The 7,751-nt window shown below is 34.2% G+C and overlaps 1 long non-coding RNA gene across 3 annotated transcripts; it reads right to left on the bottom strand.

Moving 5' to 3' along the window:
* Nucleotides 1-202: 202 nt before the first annotated feature.
* On the bottom strand, nt 203-2,966 carry LOC141702429 (uncharacterized). 3 transcript variants are annotated; one of them, XR_012567102.1, is made up of 6 exons: nt 2,660-2,966; nt 2,036-2,306; nt 1,662-1,735; nt 1,477-1,507; nt 1,219-1,387; nt 203-1,068 (listed from the first exon to the last, which is right to left on the bottom strand). It is a non-coding gene; the product is annotated as an uncharacterized LOC141702429 (long non-coding RNA). The 3 variants fall into 3 exon arrangements; XR_012567101.1 differs by having other exon boundaries at nt 1,662-1,863; XR_012567100.1 differs by having other exon boundaries at nt 1,662-2,306.
* Nucleotides 2,967-7,751: the final 4,785 nt, after the last annotated feature.

Genomic DNA, 7,751 nt, shown 5'->3' on the forward strand with positions numbered 1-7,751 from the left:
GAAACATGTTACTGTAACGTCACTAGGGTTGCAATAGGTGTTAGACTAGTGTTACAATAGGTGTTTGACAATTAGTACAATATTGTGGTAATATTGTGGGCCCCATAAGGGGTCCCACCTACAACGGCCCACTGGTGGGTCCCACCTATAACACTTCTATAATAAAAAATTTATAAAAACTTATTTGTTTTATTTCCATATTTCCCAAAAGTAAGATACATGTTTTTTTAATTTCATCAATATCAAACAACCATTATATCAATAAAACATAGAATAAACATTCATCTAACTTAAAATGCTCGTTAAACAACTTATAACTAGTACATTAAATTGGCATCAGATCGCAAGATTCATTAAATTGGCTATCATCCTTTTGAATTGATTTTTACGATAACCGAGATGAAAGAATTTTCTCATTCTCTTTAGTGCCAATATACTCTCTTACTTAGCTTCCATTCTGCTGCATTCTCTCTTCTTAACCATAGTCTATGTACTTGGATTCTTCAAGCTTCGAAACCGTACAATCATTTATAACACAGTCAATAATTGTTGAGGTAACTTTGGGTACTTTATATAAAATAAAAATAATAATATTTGCATATTTATAAGGGAATATGGCATAATCACTAGTGTAAAATTAGAAATCAAGTAACACAATTCAACTGTATAATTTCTGATGTTTCTGTGTATGCACTATCAATAAATACGATAGCAGTGCGGACAAAAGGAGCAAAAGCTTAAAAGCAAAATCACCACATAATCTAGTCCACTGTGGACTGTGGAGCATGATATACAAAGTGCTGACAAAGTTACAAGTATAAAACAAACATACCTGTAGTGATCTCTAGCAGCGTGAGTGCTGGAACTAGGATAATTCCTTCGACGACTATGATTCAATGTTACATATAATTCATGCCCAAATAATCTCTACCCATACTGTTAAAAAAATCAAGATATATATATATACTAGAATAATTGTACATGCATCATACTTACAAGTCCTTCCTTTATGAACAATATTGGAAATCTATCCATAAGTAATGCATAGACAAAATAGCATGGTGATACCTGCAATACAAATATATGAGTTTAGTTTTCAAACGGGTGCATAACCTTTACTAAGAATAAGCAGGAGACGGAAAAACACACACACACATAAAGATATATATATATATAGGTAGAGTGATTATATGTTCATGAACAAAACTAAGAAATTACAGTTTCCCCAATAAGAAAAGCAACCCCACAATCCAGTTTTCCATTCTCCAACAGCTTTGGGTTGCGTCTGGGCTTTAGATTAGCAAGAACCATCGTAGTTTTACATCAGTAACAAGCCCAGTTGTAAACAGGATCCAATAGCGGCCAGATAAAGTTGAATCCAAAAAAACTGGAGATAATATTGCAGTGATTTTATTTCCATTATAAATTGAAGTGTAAAAAGGCAAATACTTTCTTGACCATAGAAGACATACATACCTCTCGGGGCATGAGACTCTTGGGAATAACCCTGCAAAGAGATAAAAACAAATGAAAAAACTATGACAAGAAACTCAATTCAGTGATTTTGCTTCTAAATTTGCTGTTATTCTAAATAAACACTCTTGTTGAGAGTGCTGGAATTTGAGATTAAAATTACCACCACTAGTCAAGAAAAAGCTTACCCAATGACATGCCTACCACCATCCAAATGAGATTAAAAACTATAGGCTTTTTCCCTAACCACCCATTCCATCACCTATGGAACAGAAGCACAAGACCAAAATAAAGAAGATGCTATCTATCTTAACAACATAAACCATTCGCCCTGGACTGCTGAAATGGAAGACGTTTTTGAATGCACATATGATAATAATCTCTGTCTTTCTAAAATCAACAAATCACACATATTAGTGATCTTTGATAATTCTGTGAAGCTTTTAGAAGTCAATATACTAATTAAAGAACAAAAATAGGGCTAACAGTCTGATCAAGTAAGCTTGATTCTATAAGAATATATTTTACTGCATAAAAGAGGTTCTGGTTTGAAAGTTCTTACTTGTCGGACTTGCTTGACATTGGCGCCCAGGTAATTCCAAAAGACGGGAAAATATTATCCCCCATGACGAGATAACCCCCCCGTGAACCAAAGCAAAGATCAAATACATTTTGCATTACACCAAGTTTGCGCAATTGCACTAAAATGGTTGATTTTCCATTTCACCAAGGACTACATTAGTTCATGGCGGATGCACCCCATCTACAACTTCTTGATTATATGAAAGGTGACTAAAACACCAGAAACGGGGACTACCCGAGCTAATCCACAACTGCAAATGTAGTACGCAATTAGAGAATACAACATTATTCCAACATTCTACCAGCCCCAAACACATCATTGGTCATTAATATTCACATAGCAACTCAAATGGGAGCAACTAAAGCAGACACTGCGAACTCTTGACATATAAGTATATTAAAAATTAGCAAGACAATCGGAAGAGTTTAAACATTGCAAAGCAGCAGTAATATCACCCTCCCTCGTTCTAAAGCTCAAATAGAGTTCATCTCCCACTATTAATTGTATCTTGTTATGTTTTAAGTTTAATTGATTTAAACATTCTTATTTAAATCTAAGAAAACATAGAAAAATTGAACCTTAATCTAAACAAGGTATATGTACCTGATGAGCATCTTGAGAAGGGATGATATAAGCGTCAATAGCAGTGGAAGGATTAGAGAAGAGACCACGAAGAGCTCCAAGCTTGTCATCATCGACACTGCCGTTGCTTCGATTTTTTCTTAACTCGGAAGAGGATTTTGCGGTAATTGAAAAAGAAGAAGAATAAGAGTTTGTAATTGTTAAATTTAGGGTTTAGGGAGAATAGATCCAGAGACAAAGAGACGATGAGGGAGAGGAAGACGGAGGATAGAGAGAGCAAGCTCAAAGTTATGCTTCAATAAACCCTAATGTGCGGCCCTCTTCCAGCTCCCGCCCCCAATTTCATTTTTTGGCCGAAGTTCTAATTAAAATATATAGCCTGATCCAATTATTTTTGTTGAAATTTAAATAATTAATTATCTTTACTTTAAATAAATATTATTTTTAATATTTCTTTATGAAAAATGAACAAATTCAAAAAATATAAATATTATAAATAAATCCACTAATGACTTGTTCTGTTTTATAAAGCGCTCAATTTATCAATATAATATTGTAAATCACTACACTAATATTATTAACTTCTAAAAATAAATAAAATATATATTTCCATTATTATTTCTGTAACACCCCCAAATCCGGGGTTGGGGATCCGGGTTGTCACGAGTTCCATTTCCCTTAATAACATCCAATCTTAATAAACAACCAACTACTGCATACTGTGACCCCACAATAAACACACACACCACAAGTTATAGTCTCAGAGATGAACATCCAAAAATAACACAAGTCATTTTATTCCACAATTATAAGCCATTACACCTCAAAAGGGTTTCTGAATAAATTTACATTTCTTTGCCATTATTACAATTCATAAATATACATAAGTTTGGTACATCAAAAGTTGAAAGTCTAGCCTATTGGTAATTTCTACCTCGGCTACTGCGGCATCAACGCCTCCAGAAAACTGCGGAACCTTTCCTAACCGCTTGCGAATTAGGAGCTTGGTCCTGTTCATCTTTTCTATCTGTTGTTGTGTGATGAAAGAAGAAAGCAAGGGTGAGCAACAAGCCCACCGAAATAATACGTATAATAATTAACAATATATGAGCATTCTGATAGTACTCATGAAAGTCTTGGTCAAGAAGAAATGAACTAAGTTTGACCTCTTAATACGACCAAGTCGCAAAATATTTAGTATATATATACATATATACTTTTCACAATCTTTGAAATCCTCTGACATGTATAATATACACAGAGTTCCAGTTTATAACTGTATAAAAATATCGTTGCAAGGTGATCTCATATATCTAACCTTGTCTCAACATTTTTCTGAAAATCTTTGTCATGCATAAGATAATCATTAAATAGATATAAGTTGAAAAGATGAAGTTACAAGATACTCCAATATACTTATATCTTTTCCGAATACTACTTGAACTACTTCCATTCAAGTTATAATTAGCTCATCCCATAGATAAAGCTACACGACAAAAATTGTATAGAATCCATCTTTGAAATATCATCAAAATGAAATGAAGTTACGAGATACTTCATTTGATGAAAACATCATTTTGAAAACTCAACCCTGCCAACACTTAACAATCGCCCAGCCGTAGCCTTTTTATCGAAGTGCTCTGGGTAGTGTTGCAGAAATATCCAATTGGATGATGAACTCATTACGGGAGTTTGCCGCGCCAGGAAGACCACTCACGATGATCAGTCGTAGTAGTGCAACCCCACCATTTTCTACATGTAGAGGAGAACCTGTCGGATTTACTTGTCAACCGAACACTGGACTCCTAAGGAATGGACCGTCTTAGCGGAACTTCCGGGCCATTTGGGCCAATAAATAAGGTTGGGCCGGCGCCACTCGACCACTTACGCCACTCCTAGTTCAGATGAAATCCATGACTCTGAAACGTAAAGCTCGTCCCCCCTTTCCCCAAGTAGAAACTTGTTGATACGGTTCCACCAAGAAGTCGTATCTAGTTGGAAAGGAAAACTCACTGATATTTCCCAGGCGATGCATGTTAATGGATTAACTTGTTCCAAGAATTTTACTTCCCGAGTGTTGGGTAAGTAATCAAAAACTCTTTGATCAATATAGCAACTTTGTTGCGAATATAAAACACACCACAGAGCCGGATCCCTCAGGTTTTGAGCGAGTATTTAAATCCCCTTCGAAAGGAAGATCTTAAATATAAAAATGAGTTTTAGGATCCGCTCTAATCTTTTAAAAATCATTTTGAAGACTCGAAAACATTTTTAAGAATGTTTGGAGTAATGCTGATTTAAAGAAATAAATCAGTCCCGATATATTAGAAAATATCTGAATATTATTATTTAAATAATATTCCCATAAGGATAATCCTTATAAAAATAATCGAAGTAGAAGTTTTAAAACTCATACTTGAAATGAATAATAATTAACCAAAGATATACTTTTACAAAAGTACGATCTTTATTTGAATAATCGAAAATAAGAAAATAAGTTTGATTATCGAAACATTATTCTTTAATAAAATAAAGAATATTATTTAATAAATAAGCGGAGTCATAAGTCCTCAACTGAATATTCAAAATAATATTCATTAAATAAAGTAAGCAGAGTCATAAGTCCTTAAATGAATATTCAAAATAATATTCATTAAATAAAGTAAGCGGAGTCATAAGTCCTCAAATGAATATTCAAAATAATATTCATTAAATAAAGTAAGCGGAGTCATAAGTCCTCGAATGAATATTCAAAATAATATTCATTAAATAAAGTTATCGAATAAACCTTATTCGATTAATAGTTTTGGAAACTATATCAATATATATATGAATACATATATATTATACTCGGGAACATCGACTCCCGGTTTAGAAAATGTTCACCTTTGGGTCCCCTATACTAAGGGTATACGCAACTACTGCTTATCTCTAGCATAGGTATTATGCAACTTATAAGCATTTGAATCAACAATTAGATATCAAGATTACGAAACAGACATGCATATATACCATATCAGCATGCTCCAATATATCGCAAGATTTGCTAATAACAATCATGCACTTATCACAAGATAATGCATATACATATATTTACATCACAATAACAGTATAACGGGTAGAAAACTTGTCTAGGTACTCTGGGGTAGACTTAAGCTTAGAGTGGGTCCGGTAACCTATGAACAATAACATAAGCCGGAATTAAACCACGGTCGCTTAAGAAACTAGACTTTAACCAATTGAACCCTAACGTTTGCTTATGGTCATTTCTACGCTTAACAAATCACATAAGTCGTTCGAGTACCCTCGGCTCCACCATTTTTAATAAATTAACCGTTACGAATTTTAAGGCAACGCTTTCGCGAATACCCTACCAACCGCCTATTCCACTTTACATAATTGTTTCATACTCCAATTAGTCATTTAAGGACCTTAACTAAGGTTTCAAAGTAAGGCGAGGGGTAATGGTTCGTTCGCGAAACGCCGTTACTTAAAACGGTCATTTCTCCTAAACCGTACATCGGATTCAAGCGAACCACATCTCAAAACGAAGCTCGTAACATGAACTATCTAAACATGGCAAAGGTTAGAATCTTTCAGTGAGTTCACGGGTCCTAAAGTTAAGAACAGAACAGTTAAGGAAAATCGGGCATTATGACGTTTATGTTTACGCGATTTCCAATTTAATTAACACTCTAAATTATCATCAATTCACTCACAATCACCAATACAACAATATTCAACCATCATACTACAAACTCAGTCCCCAACTCCAAGTTTTACCAATTTATCCAACCAATCAAAGACACAATATTCAAAACCAATACAAATCCACCAAAACTACTTATAATCAAAGATCAAGCCTTAATACTAACAATGCTTCAATAAAACTTAATGGAATCATAAAATCAAAGCTAGGGTTTGAAGTTGATACCTTCCTTGGTAGGTGTTAAGTTGCTAGGAAGCCTTAGGGAGCCTTAATCTAACCTCCTACAAGCTTGATCTTTCCAAAGAAATCAAGAACACAAAGTTAGGTTTTGAAGTTTCTAAAAGTCAGATTAAAAGAACTGTCAAAACGAGGGTCTTACCATGCTTATTTGGATGAGACTTGTGAACAAGAGTTGTAGGCCATCTCAATACCTTTCCAAAGAGCTATAGAACATACTATTTGAGTGAGTATTGAAGGAGATATGACAGTTTGAAGTTGCTGGGTTTGTCTTGGCCGAGAGCTTCTCTTCATGGGAGCAAAGTCAAATTTTTAATTTTTGTGTTATGATATTTTGCTTGGTTGATTTCCTTTTTGGCTTGGCAATTTTTGATCTTTTACCATGGTAACTTTTGCATGGCCAAGAATCAACCAACAACACACTTCTTTTTGTCATGCTTATGTCACCATGCTTGTGTCACCTTTTTAACACATGTCCTTTCCTTGTGGTTTGATGATGTCACAATCCTTGGCTTCTTGCACAAGCTTGTCTCTTGGTCGCTTATTTATTTTACGGTTCGCTTAACTTTCGTTCTCGTTCGTCGTTTGAGGGATCATATCCGGGATCTTATTACTTGGGTTCCCCTAAACCTTTCTCAATATTTTATATTCCTTTTATGATCCTCTCTTATAATTCTTGAATTTAAATCCTTTTAATCATGTTACCTTATACTCATTTCTTTCGGTATCTGATGGATTTTCGGGAAAAATCAAAGTGTCCGGATTCGAATTCTAACGACCTTTACATACACTCATTTACTTTATGGAATACTAATACGATCTTAGAATTTCCATAACAGTACTCCTATATAGCGTGGTCTGATAATTTTCCTTAATCAGCATCATCAGCAAAAGTTACTATTTATCCGTGTTTCAAAAATTCCAAAAATTGGGGTTATTACAATTTCAATTCTATATAAATAAATATTATTTAGCTAAATTAAAAAAATATATATATATGCCATTTTGGTAACACATTGTAGCTCTACCGCAACATCAAAAAAAGGGGTTGCGATAGACATTTGTTTAGAAGGCTACTATTACACTTTTCTTTGCAATCCCAGGATGAAAGGTTGCAGCATGCAATCTATGGCGTAGTGATATATTTGATAATGCATTAACTACAAG

Source organism: Apium graveolens, unplaced genomic scaffold (genome assembly GCF_009905375.1).
Source record: "Apium graveolens cultivar Ventura unplaced genomic scaffold, ASM990537v1 ctg5074, whole genome shotgun sequence".
In the NCBI taxonomy this organism is placed as follows: Eukaryota; Viridiplantae; Streptophyta; class Magnoliopsida; order Apiales; family Apiaceae; genus Apium; species Apium graveolens.